Source organism: Pleurodeles waltl, chromosome 1_2 (genome assembly GCF_031143425.1).
Source record: "Pleurodeles waltl isolate 20211129_DDA chromosome 1_2, aPleWal1.hap1.20221129, whole genome shotgun sequence".
Taxonomy (NCBI): domain Eukaryota; kingdom Metazoa; phylum Chordata; class Amphibia; order Caudata; family Salamandridae; genus Pleurodeles; species Pleurodeles waltl.
The window spans coordinates 249089006-249114737 of NC_090437.1; the positions used below are offsets into that span (position 1 = coordinate 249089006).

General features: G+C 48.8%; 1 protein-coding gene across 1 annotated transcript in view; it reads left to right on the forward strand.

Annotated features, from left to right (window-relative positions):
• Positions 1 to 25732, forward strand: part of CCSER1 (coiled-coil serine rich protein 1) — a 2320004-nt gene that overhangs the window by 2036066 nt on the left and 258206 nt on the right. The window lies entirely within an intron of this gene.

Genomic DNA, 25732 nt, shown 5'->3' on the forward strand with positions numbered 1-25732 from the left:
TGTTCTGTGTGTTCTGATTAAATACAGGTGTGTGTGCCTCATTTTAACACCTGCCCTGACCCAGGCGTTAAATTTTGACGCACATCGGGCTGTGCATCATTTTTTTGCTCCGCCTCCCAGCCGAGAGTCATTTTTGCCCGGAAGCATAAATACGACGCACGGCCGTTTGCGTCGTTTTTTGGACGGGAACGCCTACCCTGCATATCATTAACGCAGGGCGGGTTGCCGCATCCAAGAAATGACGCACACGGCGGAATTTTGTCGTCCGCGGTCTCGGGCGTCAGAGTTTAAATATGGGGCAACGTTTGCACTGATTGTGCGTCAAATTTTTTCATCTCCCTTGCATCACTCAAATGGTTTCCATGTGCTACCTTTTCCAATTTATACACTGTACAGAAATGAGACAACCCCTCACCAAATGAAATAAGGCCAGCATATTGAATATCAATCTCTCTTATGGGTATAGTGATGCTGTGCAGTGCAGCAAGTCACCTTGCTGCACTGCTTCACAGGGAAAGGACAGGAATGCACTCTATGTAAAAGAATAAGACATATTCCTGCCTTTTCCCCTATGCTGGTGCACTTTTGGCTGCCTACTATCCAGAGCAGGCACCCTTGCACCATGGTGTGAAGTTGCCTGTGTTGCATGCAGGACTGCTTTTTATGCAGGAAGGAGAAATACATATATTTCTCCTTGTTATGCCTCACCTGGAGAGGCAATGGTTTTTGGCGCATTCCCAGGTATACCAGTTCGGTTAAATCTGGGAATGCATCAAAATCCATGGATGTTGCTCGGGAACCCTCAAGAAACACCCATGGAATTCCTCCCTGACGCAGAGAAATGCAACACAGTGATTTGGCTGTGTTGCATTACTTGAGATTTATGAAGCCACTCAGGGCCACACATGGTGACCTTACTGGGTTCAATAATCTCACTTAAGATTTGTGTCATGTTTGTGCCACTTTCTGTGGTGCAAACATCACAAACCGGGTCATAAATATGGTCATAAATATATGTATATTTTAGTTGCTTAGAATAGTACTTTTGCCAAATCAATTTGTCTTTCCCTTTCCTCTTTCACTTTCCCTTTTCCTTCCCCTTCACTTATCTCTCAGTTTTCTACTCCTCCTTTGTATTGTTGTAACCACTACCAACTAGTTTGAAATAATCATTTATTAGTTATTATTTAATCTTCTCTCATCCTATTCTGTCACCCTATTTAACCCCCATCCCCATCCACAAACAAATAGTACAAAATAATTTAATTTACATATATAAACCTAAATAATCATAGTATTCAGTGCTGCCATTATCACATACATTTTTAAGCTGCATAACAATGAGAGGACAGGATATCCTATATGTTCTCATTCTTTCTGCATTTCAAAACTTTTTGTTCCCCTCTCTCTTGCTCCTCCATAATTTCTTTCTTCCCTCTTTTCTTCCCTATTCTTTCACCACTTTTTTCTTATTTGTCATTTCCGCTCTTCTTCTTCCACCTCCTTTATCCTTCCAACTCCTTTTTTCCTTTTCTCCCGTCTATCTTTTCTTTCCTCCCCCATGCTGCTTTTCTTGATTTTTCCATTTTTTCATCTACCCTCCCATTCAACTACGTGACCCTTTTCCTTTTCACCTCTTCCTCTTTTCTCCCTTAACCATCCTATATTCTCATTGCTCTTTTTCTATTGTTTTCTTTTTTTATCTACTCATCTTAATTGTAACATATTATTCTTTTTCTTTTTCCTTTTTCCTCATTCATACCATTTCAAGTTTTTCTCCTGTTCCTCCTCAAACACGTCGCCTTTTTCTATATTGTTTTCTTCCACTTTAATTTCCTTTGATTTTTAATCCTTCCTCTTTTACCATTGTCATTTTCTTCTTTCCTTCTATTGTATTACTTTGTTCAGACTTTTTGCATGAACCATTCCCCCTTGTTAGCTTTATTTTTCCCACTCTCTTCTTTCTTTCCATTTTCCCTTTCTCACACCCGTTTTTCATTCTGCCTCAACGAAAGTGTCTGAGCCGAGATCCAAGTAAATGCAATATGTAGATACAAAATGGGTAAAAATAGTACATATTGTTCGTCCTATGATAAAATAATGAACCATTCCCCCTTGTTTGCTTTATTTTTCCCACTCTCTTCTTTCGTTCCATTTTCCCTTTTTCACACCCATTTTTCCTTCTGCCTCATCAAAAGTGTCTGTGCTGAGATCTAAGTAAATGCAATACGTAAAGACAAAATGGGTGAAATAGTACATATTGTTTGTCCTATGATAAAATAATTTATTTCATTAATTTTGTACACAAATTAAGATATAGTAGGGGTATGTCATTGCACCAATGTCCTCCTCCATAGACATATGATACTCCATTGAAGTCTGGCACTCTTTCTACTGCCAAATCTTTTCTAAACAGAAACTAAAACAAAAACATTTATTTTACATACCTTCTACCATGGATAGTAGTTTTTTTTAACAGTTTATGTTTTTTCTTTGAAAACTCAGCCATATCACTTTTTGACCCCCTTAATCTAAAGTCCATTACTGGTTTTGCCCGAAAACCTCTTCTCTGTATCTTGCATTTTTGGAACCAACTGCATAATTTGAGGTAGTCAGAATCCTTTTCATGACCTGAATCTCAACTAAAATACCCGCTCCATGATTCCGCTAGTTGATGATTCCTCACTGTGTCCACCACAGACAACATCTCAAACTGACTCTCGCACATTGCAAGCCTTCAGCAGAACCCTCCTTTGAACACTTAATGGGTACTGAGGGAACGTTAGCAACAAAGGTGAACTGTGACATCAGAAAGGGTCCTAAGTTTTCTATCTGCACGCAAATACAAGTTCTTATCATCACTTGTTTTTTTTTTTAAATTATGAAAGTTGTTACAAATGGAGTCTTTGGTTGGCAGTCAGGTTACCCGCTGTCCAAGGAAGGACCCTCACTCTAGTCAGGGTAAAGGATATTTATCCTCAGTTACTCCCCGCTCACACCCTAGGTAGCTTGGCAGGTAGAAGGCAGGCTTAACTTCAGAAGCAATGAGTAAAGTATTTGTACCAACACACATAGTAACTCAGTGATAACACTACAAAATTACACAACACAGGTTTAGAAAAATAGGTAATATTTATCTAAACAAAATAAGACCAAAACGACAAAAATCCGACATACACAAGTCAAGTTATGAATTTTAAAAAGAATAAAAGTATTAATCCTTAGAAAAAAGTGAGAATGTTGTTGTTTCACAAAAGTACCTGAGTAGCTTCAAAATAAAGCTGCATGGGTGAGTGTGTGTCGTAAAGGGCCAGCGATGCGTCAATTTCTCACCCACGAGCGAGAACGTGCATCATTCCTCCTCTGGTTGGGTTGGTGTGCATCGTTTCTTCTCTCCCGCAAGAGAGTGATACGTTGATCCAGGTGGGCACCTCGGATCCGGGCAGGTTTTGCATTGATTTTCCGTGCCCAGCAATGTTGCGTTGAAATCTGGTCGCTTGGTGTCCGGAAACCGCGATGCGTGGAGGCTTGCATCGTTAACAGCAGCCACTGCGGGTGTTGCGCGTCATTTCTCCAGCCGCTTTGTGTCGATCTTCCAGCTGCAGTGCAGGTGGAGTGTCAATTTTAGCCATAAGGCCAGGTGCACGTTGTTTATCAGCCACGAGGTCGGTACTGCATCAAATGTTTCCCTGCAGAGCAGTCTTTGCATGGATTTTCAGTCCTTGTCTGCCAGCTTCACCTTTCAGGGTCTCAGGAACTGGATAAGTCCTCACTTGGCAGGGCAGGAGTCTCAGCAGAGAGTCCAGGTGCTGGCAGGGAAGTGTTTGATAGTCCTGAGACTTCAATAACAGGAGGCAAGCTCAGTTAAAGCCCTTGCAGATTCTTCTCAAGCAGGAATGCACAACAAAGTCCAGCCTTTGTCCTCTTTCACAGGCAGAAGCAGCAACTGCAGGATAGCCCAACAAAGCACAGTCACAGACAGGGGCAACACTTCTTCTCAGCTCTTCAGCTCTTCTCCTTGGCAGAGGTTCCTCTTGATTTCAGAAGTTATTTGATTTTCAGGGGTTTTGGGTTTTCTTCTTATACCCCTTTCTGCTTTGAAGCAGGCCTACTTCAAAGAGAAGTCTTGGTTGCTTTCAAGATCCTGCCTTGCGCAGGCCAGGCCCCAGACACACACCAGGGGGGTGGAGACTGCATTGCGTGAGGGCAGGCACAGCCCTTTCAGCACAGATAGCTCATCAGGATATGCAGGCTACACCCTAGCTCCCTTTGTGTCACTGTCTATAGAGAGGCACAAACAGCCCAACTGTCAAACTGACCCAGACAGGGAATCCACAAAAAGGCAGTCACAGAATGGTTTAAGCATGAAAATGTCTACTTTCTAAAAGTAGCATTTTCAAACACACAATTTAAAAACTAACTTCACTAAAAGATGCATTTTTAAATTTGAGCTCAGAGACCCCGAAGTCCATATTTCTATCTGCCCCCAAGCTAAATCTGCACTTTAATAATATTTAAAGGAAGCCCCCCTATGCAACAGTGAAACATTTGGCAGTATTTCACTGCCAGGATAGATAAAACACATTAGTATATGTCCTACCTTAAACATACACTGCACCGTCCCCATGAGGGGAACCTAGTGCCTACCTTAGGAGTACCTTACATGTAAGAAAAGGGAATGTTTACCCAATTGCCAAGTCGAATTGGCAGTTTAAAACTGCACACACAGACACTGCAGTGGCAGGTCTGAGCCATGCTTACAGGGCTACTAATGTAGGTGGCGCTGTAGTGTGGTTAGTTTTACGTATTCATTGCGCTTTAGCTTCAGGCTTTAGGCCTTTGTGCACTTTGCCCTGAATATGTTTTATTCATTTGCTGACAGCTTAGAGCCTTTGCTCTACATGCTTTTTATTAGGCTTCGTACTGTTATTTTTCAAATAGCCAGTTCTACGGTGTTGTTTTTTATTCATATCACACTGTTTTGCCTACTTCAGCACTGGAGTTCTCTATAACATATTTACTCTGTGCTTCAGTCAAGGATACAGTCTGGTACATTGCCGATAGACATGGTAAGAGTTTAGACTCGGCATTCCTGCGTAGGGACATTTTGTGATCACGATGACATGTTAGTTATAAAATCACTTCCTTGTCCCAATACACGCAAGAGGGAGATTCCGACCAGGGAACCACAACTTGATGCTGACTGCCTCGTTGCAGATGCTGAACCAAGATCACAGGTCTTTGTTCAGGTATGAGGGCTGATATCTCCACAGTGATTCTAATAGGCAAGCTAGAAGCTTAACATGCTGTGCTCTAGATAGAACAAGCAGAGGGAGAGTAGAAACTGTTTGACAATATGATAGCTTTGTTTTTATGTTTTACTCTCCTGGTAACTATTACAATCCTACTGTGTTGTATCGTTCTGGTTATTGCGGCTCACGCCTTAATATCTAAAATACAGTCGTTTTATTAAAACATTATATAAAACTTATACTGTCTTTGTCATTTGTATATGAGATCATATTGGAAATAAGAGAGTTTGTTTGGATCTGAGTAACCACGACTTCCCTGAGAAGTTCCAAAGATGTCATGCGCTCGGCTGCCAAATCATTCCTTCCACATGGGAGAAATGAGGCACTGCTAGTTAGCCGGAGCAAAAACCGGATTTAGGGTGACAGAGTTCTTTACACGTGGGTCAGACTCAGTCCCCCACACCGTTATCGATCCTGCTACCTAGAAATCCAGTAGTCTCATTTAGAATAATGAGAGCCCACGCGACATGGCGCCGCCAACGTTTGGTCTGGCTCTAATGATTAGGTCCGACTGACTCTCTTGGTCTCATATATATTTTGACTCCTTGGTTCCGTATACGGAGTCGTCCGTGGGGCTGAGGGTTTCCGCCGCCACGGCATAGGTGCTTCCTATTGCTTAGTGGTTGGTTGTTCAAGCTTGAACTTTGAAAGGGAAAAACCCCGATATTGGTGTGCCTTCTCTGACCTGAAGCCGTTTTTATAAAATGGCGAATCCTAATGTAGTGAACATAGCAATTAATATGCGACATCCGCTCACGGGACATCTATTGACACATGGACTGACAGTCCAGGGGGGTCCAGTCACTTTTGTGGTGGACGCCCATGCAGCCTATAGAACGGAACTTTTTTATTCTTGGGGCGCATTTCCAGCGGTGGATGGGGGAACAAATACTTTTCACGAATACACAGTTGCGAATGTCCCTGGACAATACAGGGCTTACGCTTATTTAGAAATACCTCTATCTTATCAAGAACACCATAATTGGCTTGATGGCGCCCTCCCACACTCAATAGCACAAGTTAGGTTAGGTCCACTGAGTAATGATGGTCCTACCTGGCCTTTATTGGCTACATATACACCACATCCTGCGGTTGCTCAATTGGCAGTGGTTGAAGTTCGTCGTTTATATACAGAATTAACGGCTACATATAGACGATTAGTTCAGTTTGTGATGCAGACATTAAATACGAATCCAGCGCGTGCTGCTCCAGCGCACCCACAGGCTGTGGTTCCGGGTCTTAATCCGCCCACTGTACACTCAGTTATGGGTAAAGTACCGGCTAAACGAGAGGATGCTACGTTTTGTCTGGCGCAAAAAATTAATACGCTGGAAGCAGTATTTCCCCATACGGGACCTCAGGATAAACATAGAATTTTGACGATGTGTTTGCCGTACGGGATGGTTCCTCCGGTGGACCTTTGTAATACCTGGGGCACGGTGTTTGCCGCGCTCTACACTACGGCACACGGTACACCGACATTAGCTAATTTACCGGACGTACTTAAACAGATTCAGGATGAATATGGGGCTGCCCCTGCCTTGGATTTGGGCATGCAGTTGCTGGGCAATTTTGCCACAGTTTCTTCTATTATTTTGAGTAATCTCAAAGGAGAGGCAGTAGCACTAGCAGTGCGTATGCGTCTTCGGGATGTACCACTGCTTAATCAGGAGCGGGAGCTTCCAAGAATAATAGCGGAAACATATTCTAGTATTGGTCGTGATAGCCTAGGGGCTAGACCACAAAAACCCCAGTTACAGGGTAAAAATAATAAAGAAAATGCTAAACAGCAACAACCTGAGGGTTCGAAAAAGCGCTGGGAAAAGAAACAGCAAACACCGAAGAAAGATGGTGGGCAGTCTCCGCAACCGGAGACCCCACAGAATAAGTATAATCTCAGGAATAGGGATACTTTGAAGACGCCTGATAGATATCAATATACTGATACACGTCAATCTCGTTCCTTTCAGGACTCCTCGGAAAAGAGAAGTGAGAGAGGTGGGCGGTCAGAGCGGACAACGGAGTACGTGAAACCGAGACAGGATTCACAACGCTCAGCGGAGGTTTCTATTAAACAAGAAGAGAAACCGCTGCAACAGAAACAGCAATTTAAAAAGAAGAAAGTGGCAGCTGTCTCAGTTAGACATGCCGCTCAAGAAGAGAGTTCTCTTGACGAACAAGACATGGGCGTTAGCACTGTTAGACAGCGCGGCAGAGGTCACAATAGTTCGCCGGAGTCTTCAAGAGCATCTGGAGGTGAAAGCAACTGATGACTTCATACAAGTCGAGACGGCGGATATGCGTGTCTCTGATCCTGATAGAGTATATGAAATGACTCTGCGATTGGAAGGGGACATTGACCGTATTATAAACGCCATTTTTTGGGACCATGTGGTAAAATCATATGATGTTCTGTTGGCCGAACAAGATTGGCCACCTGACTTTGTTCGCGACTGTCCAGTTGGGGAGGAGGTTATTACACCTTCCTTCTCACCACTTGTTCCGAGAGAACTCGCGGAGTCCTATAGTAAATCATGGGCTCTAGCACAGGCTCCCGCCTTGTATAGAAATAACGTGGGGTGGGACAGGCAATCACCTTATCATGTAATTCCGATAAAGGGCGAACCTCAGCCACAACCGCAATATCCTATCAAATTTGAAGCTAGGGCATCGGTTAGGAAAATTCTTACACAATTGGAGTATCAGGGTGTAATTGAGCCCTGTGTCTCACCGATGAATAATCCCTTGTTTCCAGTTGCTAAACCGGACCATTCCTATAGGATAGTGGTGGATTACCGACATTTGAATAGTCATACATGCACATATGCAATACAGAATTCACACAGCGCAGCGCTTATGAATAATATAGTGCGTAAAAAATATAAGACGACATTAGATATCTCGAATGGATTTTTCTGCCAGAATATAGCGCCCGAGAGTCGGGACTATACCTGTTTCAGTGCGTTTGGCTCTCAGAAAATTTTTTGTCGTTTGCCTCAGGGGTATAAGAATAGCCCAGGACTGTTTTCGGCTCGTGTAACTGAAATGCTGCATGAGTTCGACCCTGAAGCATTATCATATGTTGATGACATATATCTGACAGATGATGAGATTCTGCAACATCTAAGGCGCGTATCGCGCATTGTTGTGGGGTTTGCTGATATTGGCTATAAGTTTAATTTAAAAAAATCAAAGATTGCCTTCCTCAGCGTCATTTTCCTGGGATATGAGTTATCGAGTGAGGGCAAGAGCCTAGCGCCACATTTTTTGGAGAAATGTGCTTTATTGCAGCCTCCTAATACGGTTCGGAAGCTCCAGTCATTGTTGGGGTTTCTGAATTTTGGCAGAACTTACATTCCTGATTATGCAACGCGTATAAAACCCTTATACGAGTTGATTCGCCCGAATTTTTCGAGTAAATTTTGGACGATTGAACATACACACATACTGCGAGAATTACAGAGTGATCTCTTAGCAGTTAAACAATTACACACACGGGACAATAAGACACATTTAGTGATCAGGGTGATACCTGGGGCTGTTGGGTTTACTTATGTCACCTTTAATGAAGGGGAGACTGTCCCGATTGCATACAAGTCTCACTTGTATTCTGCTGCAGAGCAACGTTTTGCACAAACTGAGAAAATTCTCACTGCAGTACAGATGGCTGTTTTTAAAGAAAGACCGCTGGCCCAGGGTCAACGCATAGTTGTCGTTTCCCCGGTTCCGGCCTTAGAGGCTGTTACAAAAGCGAGTGTTCCTAATTCGAAAGCTTTACACCCGCGATGGATACAATGGGCTACGTCTTTGACAGCCACTGATGTAGATTATGTATCTGACCCTAAACTACAGACTCAAGAGTTTCTTCAATACGAAATAGAATACCCTGTTCCTGCTGGTACATTGCCTATTGACCAATATGAAGTGGTCATGTATACTGATGGCTCTGCGCAACCAGCGGTTGGGACTAAACAACAGTATTCTGCTGCATGTGCGGTGGTGAGCGGCACGATGGAGGGGGAAGTGTTCTGCCCCCGACATACTTATACTAAAACCTTGGGAGATTGCACGGCACAGCTGGCTGAGCTCAAAGCTCTATTGTTAGCGTTGGAGCACGCGGATCCGGCACTTTTAACCTTGCTGGTCTGTGACTCCTACTACTGTGTGCAGTCTTTCAACGAATATTTACACTATTGGAAGATGAATGGGTTCAGAGATTCTAAAGGCAACACCATTAAGCATAAAATGTTGTGGGGTAAGGTTGCGGATCTGAAGGAAACGCTTCCTAAAGTCCATGTTGTGCATACACTTGGACACCAGCGCGTTGGAATACACGTTGCTGGGAATACTTTGGCTGATGAAGCCGCGAAATCGGCAGTGGCTGTCGCCACTGTGGCCGCAGTGACTCGTTCGAGTTTCAAACCAGACACAGAAATTTCAGCTGCCATAAAGGCTACGGCTGATGGCACGCCTTTTCCTAAAGGATTTCCTTCAAAATATAGTTACTGCTTGAATAGTGCGCTAAATGCTACTGTTACAATTCCAGGCATTGGTGTACGTGAAATTCCCAATAAAATTGAGAGACTTCGATTGATTTCTGCAGCACATGAGGGGGTGGCTTCTGCACATGCTGGGGTGGCTGCCACAATTTCACTTTTACAGGCTCGTTACTGGTGGCCTGGTCTCTATAAAGAGACAAAGCAGTATGTCCTTTGTTGTGACGTTTGTCAACAAATTAAGGCATCGTCGGCTAGACGCCCGCAGCAGACGCCCCTTCTGATTTCAAACAAACCATTACAGTGTGTGTACTTGGATCATTGTGGTCCGCTGACACCAGATAGTGCATACAAATATATATTGGTTGCTGTAGATTCGTGCTCCAGATTTGTATGGGTATGGCCACAACGCTCGGCTGACGCTCGAACTGTTATTAAATATTTGCGCATCTTTGTCGATATATTTGCAGTTGCGGCTTTTCATTCGGACCAGGGCCCTGCTTTTGCCTCTAAGGCATTCAGGGACACCATGGCTTCGTTGGGGGTCCAGCTCCAATTCTCGTCTCCATTTCATCCCGAGGGAAATTCTGTCGTGGAGCGTTTAAATCGTGATTTAAAGCAGTCCTTAACGGCCAGAGTTATAGGTACGGGTCGTGGTTGGCTAGCCCACCTATATGGAGTACAGAGAGCACTTAATAACATGCCTAGAAGGTCACTGGGGGGTCGTACTTCATATGAGTGCCTGTTTGGAACACGAATGTATGTTCCTGATCTAGATGGTCCTGGTGTGGAGGCGGCAGATACGCCCTTTGACATAAATGATCGTGTCACTGTTTTGCAGGATTTACAAACAATTCCGTGAAGATAACTCTTCTGCCAGTGCTGCCTCCTCAGGAATTAAGGATGAGCCAGTAACACCTACTGGTTGGATACCCAGGATTGGGGATCTAGTGCGTGAAAAGGTCGCAGTTAAAAAAGAATTTGGTCCTTCTTATCGAGAACCTGTCCCTGTGTTAGGGGTGAGCGGCACGAGAACTGTGATTTTACCGCTGCTGCGAGGGGCCAAAGGAAATCGCTTTGTTTCAATTGATAATGTCAAGTTACAACATGTGGCTGATTCTGTACAGCAGACCAAGAGGGACACCCAGTAGTTCCGGAATCCCTCTCACTACTGGGGAAGAAGTCCCGCTGCAGGTGATTTTCACCGACACTGTTTCCTCTCCGAGCTTGGGGAGGGTGGATGATGATCTTGCGATTGTTCCACCGATGACGATTAATATGGAATCTTGTGATCAAATTGCTGTACGTTCTACAGACGTTTCTGAACGTGTGGTTTATAGCGTGCCACGGCGAGAGCCTCCATCTGCTTCTTCGTTCACAGTTGCACCTTTTGCTAGAACTGCTTCTGGCTGCTTCAACGACGCTGATAATGATGGGTCCGGCTCCTCGTCCTCGATGTCTTCTGTCCACGGTCCACGACGGCTGCTGGGATGGCTTAAACGAACATATTTTGTTTTTCCTTGGAACTATTTTTGGCTGTTTTTGGCCGTGATGACTATTTTATTATGGTTGGGATTTGTGGTTACTTTTTTTCTGATAATACATGGTCATTTTCTTCCTGATCGATCTGACATTGAACATGTGGAGACTGTGTTAAAACCACATTTTTCGTCTCATATGGTTCGAAGAGACTTGTCCACAGTGAACATTTCTGCTATACCAGTTCCGGATGGAATTGTGTGGGACAAAGTAATGTTTGATATATATGGTCCCACTGAATTGATTCAAATACCGTATGTCCTCAAATTATCAATGAATGATATTGTTATACCTGGCATTGTTTCTGATGATTGGGATGTGAAGACAGTAGATTCTATGCTAACGGATTTGCAATATTATACTGTCTATGACGATGAAGATGCTTACCAGTTTAGAGATAATCATGGTGACATGTTTTGTTACAACTATTATGGACACCACTTTATTCATAAAGCTAGTAGCCCTAAGCCCATGTTTAATTATGTGCAATGGGAACATTGCTCGACTCATCCACAAGGGAGTTCAAAAACGTATTATGAAAAATTTGCATATTTTGCTGGGCATGATCCACGTAATGCTAGGTCCTACTATTTTAAAGTTACACCGTATTCTAATAAGCAAATGTTATTGACCGATACTAAATTACTGTATTCCAATTTGTTTGTATCTAAACTGTCGGACGAGAGATATGAATACTGGTTCAAAACTATTGACTTGAAAAGTGTTTGGGGTACGAAAAATTGGCAGATGCAAGGCAGGGACACGTTATTTAGAGCATGTATTATCCCTGTGCAGATGATTTTCCTCAATGACACAGTACAACAAACTAGCTGTTTGGTCTTAGCGACGATTAGGGAGTTGACTTTGCCTAGTATACCTGTCCCTTCTAAATTAAAAAATTGGCAGCACTATGTAAATGCTACTTTCAGTGACTTTACACATTGGGTCCAGAATGGTACGCTTAACACTTCATCGTTACATTCAGGCGGGTGGTTATTGTGGCCTGTAGACACTAATATGTGTCATCAACGTTTTGTCACCTCTTCAGGGGGGTTCAGGACTAGTAGGGCAGACCCTCGTTACGTTTAACCAGAACATGCTGATATTATAACTACATACAGTGTGGGGAAGCTTTGTCAGCAATGGTTGAAGTCATCCACGCTGGATGCAGTTAAGTCACATCTCATGTTGCTGTCTAATAATACTGATTTACAAGATTTTTTGTCAGGTCCCAAAGTGCCACGGAAGAAAAGGTTCTTATACGAGGTTTATAATGAGATTTGAAAGCTTTCACAACAAGAGGCTGCAGCCCGGTTGCGGCAGATTGATCAAGAAAATCTGATGCAGACTTTGGTGGTCATTCTGACCTCGGCGGTAAAAGGCGCCTACCGCCGGTCAGAAATCCTCCATAATCCCGCCGCGGTCGCGGAAACCCGCCACGGTCATTCTGACCCGCAGAAGGCAAACCTCCGAAAATCCGACCGCCACAACAGACCGCCAGACCAGCGGTCGGCGGAAAGGTGGAGGTGACCAAACCTCCACCGCCACGCCAACAGAAATACGCCCATCCCATTACGACCCACGAATCCACGCGGCGGTCATTCAAACGCGGTATTCCATTGGCGGGACACACCGGCGCGGTCAGAATACACACAAACGAACAAAACTCACCCACATTGGACGATTTGAATCCCACACACCTGATACACATACACACACCACTCCCACACACACAATACAATATAAAACACCCACCCACATCACCCACAAACCCCTACGCTTAAAAATTCGTAAAGAAGACAAGAGCGAGACACCAGCATCCAAAACATAACAGCCACAGCCACTCAACACCATCACCCACACACTATCCACACACAAAACAACACACACCACCACACCCAACTCACTTAAATACACATACTCCACCCCACACATCATACACACCACCCCATGGCACCCCAAAGACAACCCCGCTTCACAGACGAAGAACTCAGGGTTATGGTGGAGGAAATCGTTCGTGTAGAGCCCCAGCTGTTCGGCACACAGATACAATACACCAGCATTGCCCGGAGGACGGAGCTATGGCAGAGGATTGTCGACAGGGTGAACGCAGTGGGACAGCACCCCAGAAATCGGGAAGACATCAGGAAGCGATGGAACGACCTACGGGGGAAGGTGCGTTCCATGGTATCCAGGCACAACATCGCCGTGCAGAAGACTGGCGGAGGACCCCCACCTCAACCCCCACAATTCACATCATGGGAGGAGGAAGTCTTGAACATCCTGCATCCTGACGGCCTCGCAGGAGTCGGCGGAGGAATGGATACCGGTAAGTTGAAGCTTCAATACTGCTTCCCCCCCACCTGCATGCCAAATCAGACCCCAACCCTCACCCCCATCCTCGAACCCCACCCTCACCCCCACCCCCATCCTCACCCCCGCCCTCACCCCCACCACCATCCTCACCCCCACCCCCAGCACACCTATTCCCCGCCAATGTCTCACCATCACAACCCACACATCCCAAAACCTAGGCCTGCATGCGTCCACTAAGCATGGACACCCATCACCAAAGCATGCCCAATGCATATACACATCCCCCCCACAAGCCACCGTCACCAAAGCCCCCACACACGAATGCCAGCACTTGGGGACACGGGAACCCACAGATACACCCATATGCCACACATTGAAACTATAACCATACCTCTATACCCCTGCAGGACCCGACCGTCAACACACCGCGGCGGAGGGGCCAGAATTATCCACACCCCCCACCCAAGAGGCCGTCAGCGATGACAGCAGCTCTGTCGATCTGGACACCGATGACCAGCCCGGACCATCGGGGACCTCTGGACAGTCGGTTCCCCTCACACAGGCACAGGCCACTATAGACCCTAACCCCTCTGGGAACACCAGCACAGCTCCCACCCAGCGGGCCCATGCCTCTGTCTCCAGGGCGCGTCAATCTGCGGTGTGTCTACCACTACAGGGCACCCAGGATAACCCACCACCCCAACAACAACAGGGACCTGGGGGCAGTGGTAGTGGGCACACCGGCCAGGGGGCAGAGGCCCAGGGAAACAGGGCAACTTGGCGGGCAGCTGTGCGACAGGGGGGGGAGGAGAGGCCCAGGGAACCCACTCTCCACGAGGTCCTCACCACCATCATGGGAGCATACAACCGCTCCCAGGAGACGATGGCGACGGTACTGGCCCGGTTCCAGGAGATCCAGGTGCTGCAGGAGGAACACTATCGGGGGTACAGGGAGGACATCAGAGCCATCAACACCACCCTGGTTACCATGGTAGGGCTGCTGCAGGACCTCGTAAACAGCAGGGCGGACACTGAACAACACCCAAGGGCCCCTGCCACTAGCCTGGACCAAGAACAGCCATCCACCTCCGCCGGCGCTAGTGGACAGGAGGCCCCCGCACAGCAGCAGCCCACCAGACCCCCACCTCCTGTAGGAGAAGAACCACCCCGCAAGAGGGCCCTGAGATCTCGCAAGACAGAGTAGGATGTCAAGACCCCCGCCAGCAATGGATACCACCTGATGTCATCCCACTGTCCCACATTGTCACCCTGTCCATCCTCGAACTGCCCATGCTCCCTCTCTCCACAGGCCTCTGGACAATGCACCTGTGTGACTGTTACTCTGGACTCTGCCATGGACATTCCTTCACCATAGCCCCCACCCACTTGAAACCACCCATCCCATTTTGAGCACTTCAATAAACACCTATTTTGCACCAAAATATCAGGAGTCTGGCTGTGATTTCAATAGATTGTAATTGACATGACAGTGCAAATATGTCCTTGTACATGGTGAAGTCAACAAACAGCTGCCACAAAGCTGTAGTCCATGGGGAAACGAAGCACAGGACTCGTAGTGGGGACCCCAGATCTGAAATAGGGAGGGAAAAGCCAAAACTCAGTCATCATACACTGGGGCAAATAGACAGGCAGCAGAGATGCTGCAGAGTAGTTAACATTTACTAAATTATCTTTGAAATGTTACCTGTGTCCTATTGGAAGTACTGTTCAATGATTCTGTTCCTGTTGTCTGTTTCAGCCCCGTCGTCTTCCTCCTCGTCACTCTCCTCAGGTTCCACCGCTGCCACAACACCACCGTCTCGACCATCCTCCTGCAGGAAAGGCACCTGGCGTCGCAAAGCCAGGTTGTGAAGCATGCAGCAGGCCACGATGATGTGACACACCTTCTTAGGTGAGTACATTAGGGATCCACCGGTCATATGCAGGCAGCGAAACCTGGCCTTTAGGAGGCCAAAGGTGCGTTCGATCACCCTCCTAGTACGCCCATGGGCCTCGTTGTACCGTTCCTCTGCCCTGGTCCGGGGATTCCTTACTGGGGTCAGTAGCCACGACAGGTTGGGGTACCCAGAGTCCCCCACTAGCCATACACGGTGTCTCTGTAGCTGTTCCATCACGTAAGGGATGCTGCTATTCCTCAGGATGTAGGCGTCATGCACTGACCCTGGGAATTTGGCATTTACATGCGAGATGTACTGGTCAGCCAAACACACCACCTGGATGTTCATTGAATGGTAACTTTTTCTGTTCCTGTACACCTGCTCCCTGTCTCTTGGGGGAACCAAAGCCACATGGGTCCCATCAATGGCACCAATTACGTTGGGAATATGTCCAAGGGCGTAGAAATCACCCTTCACTGTAGCCAATTCGCCCACCTCAGGGAAAATGATGTAGTTCCTCACGGATTTCATCAGGGCAGACAACACTCTGGATAACACCTTTGAAAACATGGGCTGAGACATCCCGGAAGCAATTCCCACGGTTGTCTGAAATGACCCACTTGCCAAGAAATGTAGTACTGACATGACCTGCACCAAAGGGGGAATCCCTGTGGGTTGGCGGATGGGGGACATCAGGTCGGGCTCCAGCCGGGCACACAGTTCATGGATAGTGGCACGGTTAAGACGGTAGGTCAGGATAATGTGGCGTTCTTCCATTGTCGACAGGTCCACCAGCGGTCGGTACACGGGAGGATTCATCCGTCTCCTCGCCCAACCCAGCGGACGGTGCCTAGGAAGGACAACATGGAGCACACAGTCAGGCAACCCACAGGTACGTACTCACAGCTAGCACAGTATACGATTCTCTATGCAGTGAATGGCGTGTCTGAGTGGCTATGCAAGGCCTAGGCCTGTGTGACGCAGTTGAAATAGAGCCATGTGGGCCCTGGAAATGGCGGCTGCCTGACCTGTGAAGTGTGACAATGGGATGTGAGGTCAATGCGCTGGCGTGGCACACCGCGGCGGGCGAAGACCGCGGCGCGAAGCCGCATTGGTTAACATTGAAGCCTATGGGTTTCAGGAGCCAATGGCGAAGGGCGCCGGCGGTGGCGGGACGCACCGCCGCGGTACGCACCGCCGCGGACGTGACCGCCATTTTCTATCTACTTATCCACTTGCGACTTGAACTTTCACAGGAGAGGACCTATACTGCAAGTGTTGCTGTGACCTCGGTCTGGAAGGGACAATGGCTGCTGCGACTGGGGAAAGGGCCCCTGCCTTCACTGGAGAGGAGTTGGAGAAACTTGTGGATGGGGTCCTCCCCCAGTATGCGCTACTCTACGGTCCTCCAGACCAACAAGTGAGTTTAATTCAATCTGGATTTGGGGCCACTGGCTGGCTTGGGGGCCTGGCGGGGATGGGGGGCATGTTGGGGCTGGCGGGGGGCCTGGCGGGGGGCCTGGCGGGGATGGGGGGCATGTTGGGCCTGGCGGGGGGCCTGGCGGGGATGGGGGGCATGTTGGGCATGGCGGGGGGCCTGGCGGGGGGCCTGGCGGGGTTGGGGGGCATGTTGGGCCTGGCGGGGGGCCTGGCGGGGGGCCTGGCGGGGATGGGGGGCGTTGGGCCACTGGAAAGGAAAATGCTGAGTAACTTGAACGTGGTATTTCTCCCTCCCTGTACGTGTCACATAGGTCCGCGCCCATGAGAAGATCGGGATTTGGCGTGCCATCGCCAAGGAAGTCCGGGCCCTGGGGGTCCACCATCGACGGGGCACCCACTGCCGCAAGAGGTGGGAGGACATCCGCCGCGGGACCAAGAAGACCGCCGAGTCTCTGCTGGGGATGGCCTCCCAACGTAGGCGGGGTGCCTGCCGTCAACTGAGCCCCCTGATGTTCCGGATCCTGGCGGTGGCCTACCCTGATTTGGATGGGCGCGTGAGGGCAGCACAGCAGACACAAGGGGGTGAGTCCAAGCATTATCTACTCTGTTGTCGCGCAGTGGAGGTGTCTGGGTGGGGGAGGAGGGCTGGGGGTCCCCCTAGGCCAGGGCGATATCTGTAGGCTGGGCACCCCCGTAAGCCCCTGTGTCCCCAGCCACCACCCTCAGTAGTTTGTCAGTACAGCCATCCCTGGGCCGTGTCATCCATGGGTGCAGTTGTCAACTCTAGGCGTGTAGGGCATGTTCCACGGAATGCGTAGCGGACCCCAAGTGCGCAACTTAGTGCAGGGGGCATCTGTGTCTGTCATGTCCGCTAACTGTACCGGAGATCCATGTACTCAATATCCCTTTATTTCTCTCTCCCCCCCCCTTTTTGTTTATCTTTCTGTGCTTGTGTGCATCAGCATCATCAGGCGGAGGAGAAGTGGCATCGGGGCAGGAGGGAGCTGCATCTCACATGGCCCAGGAGGGCCATGCCACAGAGTCAGACTGGACCAGTGAGACGGAGGGCGAGGGGAGCTCCACGACGGGGACGACTGGAGCCTGCAGCGACACGGACACGTCCTCGGAAGGGGGCTCCCTTGCGGGGGTGGCACCATCCGTGCCCCCCGCCATTACAGGTACAGCCGCCACCCAGCGCACCATCTCCGCCCTCCCAGCAGCCCCTCCGCGTTCGCCCCGTGCCCGCTCTGCCAGGAAGCCGGGCATCTCCTTCGCCCCAGGCACCTCAGGCCCTGCCCCTGTTACCCCCGCTGCCCTCAGTGAGGAGGTCATTGACCTCCTCCGAACGCTCATTGTTGGGCAGACTACCCTTTTGAATGCCATCCAGGGGGTGGAGAGGGAGGTTCATCGCACCAATGCGTACCTGGAGGGCATTCATTCGGGTCAGGCTGCCCATCAGCGATCGTTCCAGGCTCTGGCCTCAGCACTGACGGCAGCCATTGTCCCTGTCTCCTGCCTGCCTCTACTAACTCCCTCCTCCCAGTCTCCTGTTCCTCTGCCTGTCCCACCCACACCATCAGACCAGCCTGCACACACCTCAACACCCAAGAGAAGCTCATCCAAACATAAGCACCACAGATCACGCAGACATTCACACACGCAACATTCCGATGCAGACATGCCAACAGTCACTACCACCTCTGTGACCCCCACCTCCTCGTCTCCCTCCTCCCTCCCTGTGACGTCTACACTCACACCTCCATTCACCTCACCATCAGCCAGTGTTTCCATCACCAGCACACCCTCCACTCCAGTCCGCACACGTGCAGTCACCACCCCCACTGCCATTTACACGTCCCCTGTGTCCTCTCCCACTGTGTCTGTCACCCCCTCTTCCACACCACACAAACGCAGCCACCCACCCACCCAACAGCCATCCACCTCACGACAGCCTATCCCTCCTGCACCTGCACCCAAAGACAGCAAACGTGACTCACCTACAACCACATCCTCTCCCTCCACTCCCATTCCCACTGTACCTACCACTCTCCATTGTCCCAAGAAGCTCTTCCTCGCCACTACTAACTTCTTTCCTGACCCTGAGCCCCCCCCTCCTTCTCGTCGGGGTAAGAAGAGCACCTCAGCCACCACCAGCCCTGCAGCCCCCTTGACAAGGGTGCAGGGGTATTGGAGCCCGCCAGCCCGCATGTCTGGATCTTCGCCCAGCAGCAAGGGGACAGCCAGCCCACCCCCTGGGAAGAGGAGCAGAAGGCGGAAGGGGCGCCGCAGGAGCCCGCCTTCTACATCCCTCCCGGACACCACCCAGAGACAGTCACCAGCCACAGCTCCAAAGGGAGGAAAGGGCCACAGGCCGACGACTAAGGAGGGCAAGGGCAGCAAGTTGGAGAGGTCAGGCAGCAGGCCTGCTGCCCAGGAGGAGCCCACAACCCCCATAGCCGCTGCCCCGGGAGGAACCGGCACAGCTGCCCCGGGAGAGCCCACCAGCCCCATAGCCGCTGCCCAGGGAGGACCCAGCCCAGCTGGCCAGGAGGGCCCCACCACCCACAGCCCAGGTGGGCAGTGAAGGAGCACCATCCCCGCTGCCCAGGAGGGCACCACCAGGCATTTAGCAGTTGGCCATAGACCGTCCGCCGTCTCAAGAACCGCTGAACTGGGCCCTTCAAGGCAAGAACCGCTGAACTGGGCCCTTCAAGGCAAGAACCGCTGAACTGGGCCCTTCAAGGCAAGAACCGCTGAACTGGGCCCCGCCGTCTCAAGAACCGCTGAACTGGGCCCCGCCGTCTCAAGAACCGCTGAACTGGGCCCTTCAAGGCAAGAACCGCTGAACTGGGCCCTTCAAGGCAAGAACCGCTGAACTGGGCCCTTCAAGGCAAGAACCGCTGAACTGGGCCCTTCAAGGCAAGAACCGCTGAACTGGGCCCCGCCGTCTCAAGAACCGCTGAACTGGGCCCCGCCGTCTCAAGAACCGCTGAACTGGGCCCTTCAAGGCAAGAACCGCTGAACTGGGCCCTTCAAGGCAAGAACCGCTGAACTGGGCCCTTCAAGGCAAGAACCGCTGAACTGGGCCCTTCAAGGCAAGAACCGCTGAACTGGGCCCTTCAAGGCACGAACCGCTGAACTGGGCCCCGCCGTCTCAAGAACCGCTGAACTGGGCCCTTCAGGGCAAGAACCGCTGGCCCTTTGGCAGACGTGGCAGGGCAGGATCTATCTCGGGCAGGGCTGCAGGATGTCCTCTGGCCAACTTGCCTCCTCCAGTGGCAGTGGGGTCTGTTATGGACTGTATGGACTGTGGCTTTGCTCTCCCCAGGATGGCCCAGTGGGCAGGCCACCCACTGTATGGACTGTTTGGACTGTGGCTTTGCTCTCCCCAGGATGGCCCAGTGGGCAGGCCACCCACTGTATGGACTGTATGGACTGTGGCTTTGCTCTCCCCAGGATGGCCCAGTGGGCAGGCCACCCACTGTATGGACTGTATGGACTGTGGCTTTGCTCTCCCCAGGATGGCTCAGTTGGCAGGCCACCCACTGTATGGACTGTATGGACTGTGGCTTTGCTCTCCCCAGGATGGCCCAGTGGGCAGGCCACCCACTGTATGGACTGTTTGGACTGTGGCTTTGCTCTCCCCAGGATGGCCCAGTGGCCAGGCCACCCACTGTATGGACTGTATGGACTGTGGCTTTGCTCTCCCCAGGATGGCCCAGTGGGCAGGCCACCCACTGTATGGACTGTTTGGACTGTGGCTTTGCTCTCCCCAGGATGGCCCAGTGGCCAGGCCACCCACTGTATGGACTGTATGGACTGTGGCTTTGCTCTCCCCAGGATGGCCCAGTGGGCAGGCCACCCACTGTATGGACTGTATGGACTGTGGCTTTGCTCTCCCCAGGATGGCCCAGTGGGCAGGCCACCCACTGTATGGACTGTTTGGACTGTGGCTTTGCTCTCCCCAGGATGGCCCAGTGGGCAGGCCACCCACTGTATGGACTGTTTGGACTGTGGCTTTGCTCTCCCCAGGATGGCCCAGTGGTCATGGAGTCCCCTCGTGGATCTGGCGTCGTGTACTCAAGTGGCTGAGGTGCCCCCCCTTCCCTTCCCCCTGAGGTGCCTGTCCTATTTTCTTTCTGATGCCCCTGCAGTGTTCTCTCCGTGGAGTTCTTGTTGTGGGACTGGGCCTTGCCCCTTTGCACAGGACCCCTGTGATCCACGGACAGTGGTTGGACTACATTTAGTAGCTGTATCTATTTTGTACATAGTTTATTTATTTATTGGGATTAATGGCGTACATATTTCAATATATCTGCCCGTTTATGATCTCTTCTTTTGGTCTTTGCATTATTTCGGAGGGGGGTGGTTTGTGGGTTGTGACAGTGATCTGTGGGAATGCATTGATGTGTGTGTTGTAGTGGGTGTGGGTGGGTGGGTGTGTGCCGGTAATCTTTTCCCTCCCCTGTGTCGTAGGTGCAGTACTCACCGATGTCTTCCGCGCCGCCGGGCGTGCTCCTGGTATATGAGGAGGAATAGGAGTGCGGGGATGACCTGTAACTCTGGCTCCATACTGCCGGAATCTCGCGTGGAGTGCGTAGAGTTGAGCGTTTTCCCGTTCGTAGTCTGTTTCCGCCGTGTTCTTATCGGCGGTGCTCCCGCCCCGGAAAAGGTGGCAGATTGGTGGGTCGTAATAGGGTGGGCGGTACTTTGTCTGCCGCCGGCCTGTTGGCGGGAACCGCCGCGCTGTTTGTTTGTACCGCTGTGGCGGTCGGAGTGTTAAGTTGGCGGGTTGTGTTGGCGGTTCCCGCCAGGGTCAGAATTGCATATTTTAGACCGCCGGCCTGTTGGCGGCTTGGCCGCCGCTTTATCACCGACCGCCAGGGTCAGAATGAGGGCCTTTGTCTGTTGTTGATAATGGCATGCATACCCTTTCTGAACGTGTTTACATGATTGACAGTATTGTTTCCTCTGCCATTGACATTATTAAATCGGACATGTCTTCTTTATATCATGGGCAGAGTCAGACGCGGTTCATCATGCAGCTGGGTTGGACTCTTCAGACCTTGAAGGCGGGTCGCGTTCCATGGCAGCACGTTCGTGCCAGAGAGATCTTTATCTCTTTTAATTTGACTCGTCAACAACAACTGATGGCTAAAAAGGAAGCAACATATGTTATGTTAAATATTGAGAAATTAGAGAAACTGCCTTTCACGGTAGCTGAGATTCCGTCAGCTGAATGGTTGATCCATGGGGTTATAAATTTGCCTATCTCTACTTTGCAATTTACTTCGTGTTTGAAGCACATTCCGGTGGGTAGATATGAACTATTGGGAGACAGTTACATACACGAGGTGTGGGACCTTCCCTTTCAGTACAGATGTGTTAATGGTTTGAAGGAGGTTTTTCTTAGCGGCAGCGAATGCGAAGCTTCTGTCAGCCATTCAATGGTTTGTAAACAGCTGTCCTTGCATGGGGCGTGTAACGCTTCGATTGCTAACTTAGCTTGTTATCTGAAGGGAGTTCCAGTCCCGGTTATTAAAAACACTTTCCAGGTGCTTTCTAACAGCAGTTACATTGTTCTTAACAGCGAACGCTGCTGTGGCATGCGTGCCGGAATAGTTTACATCGTCGTTGTCAACAAGGCCGTTACGTGCTGCGGGAATGTGTTGTTTCCCCCCACTCAATTTAGGGAGGTAGCGGACATCTGGCCTCATATTGCTACTTCCAAGGTTGATTTCGACAAGTTGAGTCGGCTAAAAGCTTTATTGTTTCAGAAGCATGTGGCCCTTACATCTGCTAGCGAAAGCTACGCACTTCAGGTGGCGAGGTCATCGGCGGAGATACAGTCCCTTTTGACTACAAACTTTCCAAATCACTTCGGTGAACTTGTGGGACGTATATTTAATGGATCCAGCACTGCTGGTATTGCACATTTTTTCAAAGTCGTTGGTATTGGTTTTGCTCATACCTTCTCTTCCATATTCGGTTTGATACCTTCGGCTATACATTCTATTTTCGGAAGCATTTTTGGGGGTTTCCCGATTACTTTGGCTTTATTGGCTGGAGTCTTGCTGTTGTTGCTATTTTTTCGCAATGGCTGTCCTGTCACGACGAGATCCTGTATTGCTGCTCCCATCAGCGCAGCTGTGTCATGAACGCATGATGCAGCATTTTGGAGCGACACTCCTGGGACATTTGGAGTGCGACTGGTCTCTGTCATTCAGACCGGTTTTGGATTGTGTGCAACCCGTGTTTCGATGCCTTTGGTGCTCGTTTGAACATGCACTGGCTCTCTGTCTCTCATTGCAGCGCCCTCCAATGGTCGATACTGATCTGTTGATGTTCCCGATTAGGGCTCATTCCCAGACTTGTGCACTACGGATGCGTTTGCTTCGTGAGGCAGTTTATGAGATTCCCTTCCTGGAGGAAGATGGTATTGTCTCTTTCATAGGCCCTGCACGGGGTGCCGCCCTAAATGGTTTTGGGGCTTTGGATCACACCTGCTCCATGGTACTTTGTGGCGTGGATCTTCCGATATTGACATATATCGAAGTGGAGGAACTCCTGCGTTCTATTGCTTCTATCTAACGATTGGATTTTTTACGAAATTGACACTATTTTGAATTTGTCTTTATGGTCGCATGTTACCTAAATTTATGACTTTGTTGTCTTCTTACCTTGTCGAAATAAGTTTTTTAGGTATTGTTTATATTTAGGGCATCCTTTTATATTATTGGAACCACATGCTACCGGCAAGGGGAGGGTGTAGTGTGGTTAGTTTTACGTATTCATTGCACTTTAGCTTCAGGCTTTAGGCCTTTGTGCACTTTGCCCTGAATATGTTTTATTCATTTGCTGACAGCTTAGAGCCTTTGCTCTACATGCTTTTTATTAGGCTTCGTACTGTTATTTTTCAAATAGCCAGTTCTACGGTGTTGTTTTTTATTCATATCACACTGTTTTGCCTACTTCAGCACTGGAGTTCTCTATAACATATTTACTCTGTGCTTCAGTCAAGGATACAGTCTGGTACATTGCCGATAGACGTGGTAAGAGTTTAGACTCGGCATTCCTGCGTAGGGACATTTTGTGATCACGATGACATGTTAGTTATAAAATCACTTCCTTGTCCCAATACACGCAAGAGGGAGATTCCGACCAGGGAACCACAACTTGATGCTGACTGCCTCGTTGCAGATGCTGAACCAAGATCACAGGTCTTTGTTCAGGTATGAGGGCTGATATCTCCACAGTGATTCTAATAGGCAAGCTAGAAGCTTAACATGCTGTGCTCTAGATAGAACAAGCAGAGGGAGAGTAGAAACTGTTTGACAATATGATAGCTTTGTTTTTATGTTTTACTCTCCTGGTAACTATTACAATCCTACTGTGTTGTATCGTTCTGGTTATTGCGGCTCACGCCTTAATATCTAAAATACAGTCGTTTTATTAAAACATTATATAAAACTTATACTGTCTTTGTCATTTGTATATGAGATCATATTGGAAATAAGAGAGTTGGTTTGGATCTGAGTAACCACGACTTCCCTGAGAAGTTCCAAAGATGTCATGCGCTCGGCTGCCAAATCATTCCTTCCACATGGGAGAAATGAGGCACTGCTAGTTAGCCGGAGCAAAAACCGGATTTAGGGTGACAGAGTTCTTTACACGTGGGTCAGACTCAGTCCCCCACACCGTTATCGATCCTGCTACCTAGAAATCCAGTAGTCTAATTTAGAATAATGAGAGCCCACGCGACAGCGCAACCAGTGCTCCAGCACCTCTAGTAGCATTTGCTTTACAGGCCCTGGGCACCTCTAGTGCACTGCACTAGGGACTTACTAGTAAATCAAATATGCCAGTCATGGAAAGCCAATTCTACATACATTTTACATATGAGCACTTGCACTTTAGCCCTGGATAGCTGTGGTCAAGTGTCCAGGGTAACAGAAACAGCAAAAACAGAGTTCAGCACACATCAACAACCTGTGAAACAGAGGCAAAAAGTTAGGGGAGACCACACCAAGGATGCCAAGTCTAACAAAAGTAAAAGGAAATAATCAAACATTTACTTTGGAAAAAATTGAACTGCATCGTTTCACCATAACTACATAACTACATAACTACGGTGCTCACAAAATTCACACATGACTTGTTTGTATTTTCCTTTATAGACTGTGTGGTCGTTCCCTTTCTTTCTGCACTTTCCCTATGCTCAGTGACCAATACTGGATTGAACGTGATAAAAAATAAATGCTCTCATAAGAAACATAACCCCATAACTCCTCAGGATACGGAGTATAGTTTATTTCATTTCTTAGATTGAGAGCATTGCTGAAGGCAAAGCCATTGCATTTGAACTGCATTGCAAAAGATTCCCTGTTAAGGCGTGACATACTGTATATCTGTCAGAAACAAAACAGCAGTTTTACTGTTTCATTCCCGTTGCATAATACTTTATCATATGTGTTGTGGTGCCCTGGCACACCAGTGTGACACAACATGACGAAGACCCTGCAAAACGTTGTCCGTGCACCTATAAAACTAACTTATCTTCCTGGCTCTTTAGAATAAATAAGAGGTGCTCAGCTCATTAACCCTCTACAACCCTGAGATTTGGATGTTCACTTTCAACACACAGGCCTCCACACCTACTAGTTGCACATTCGTGAAGAACTAACATTAGTACACAAGGGGACAGTTTTGGAATACTTATAACAGGAAATTA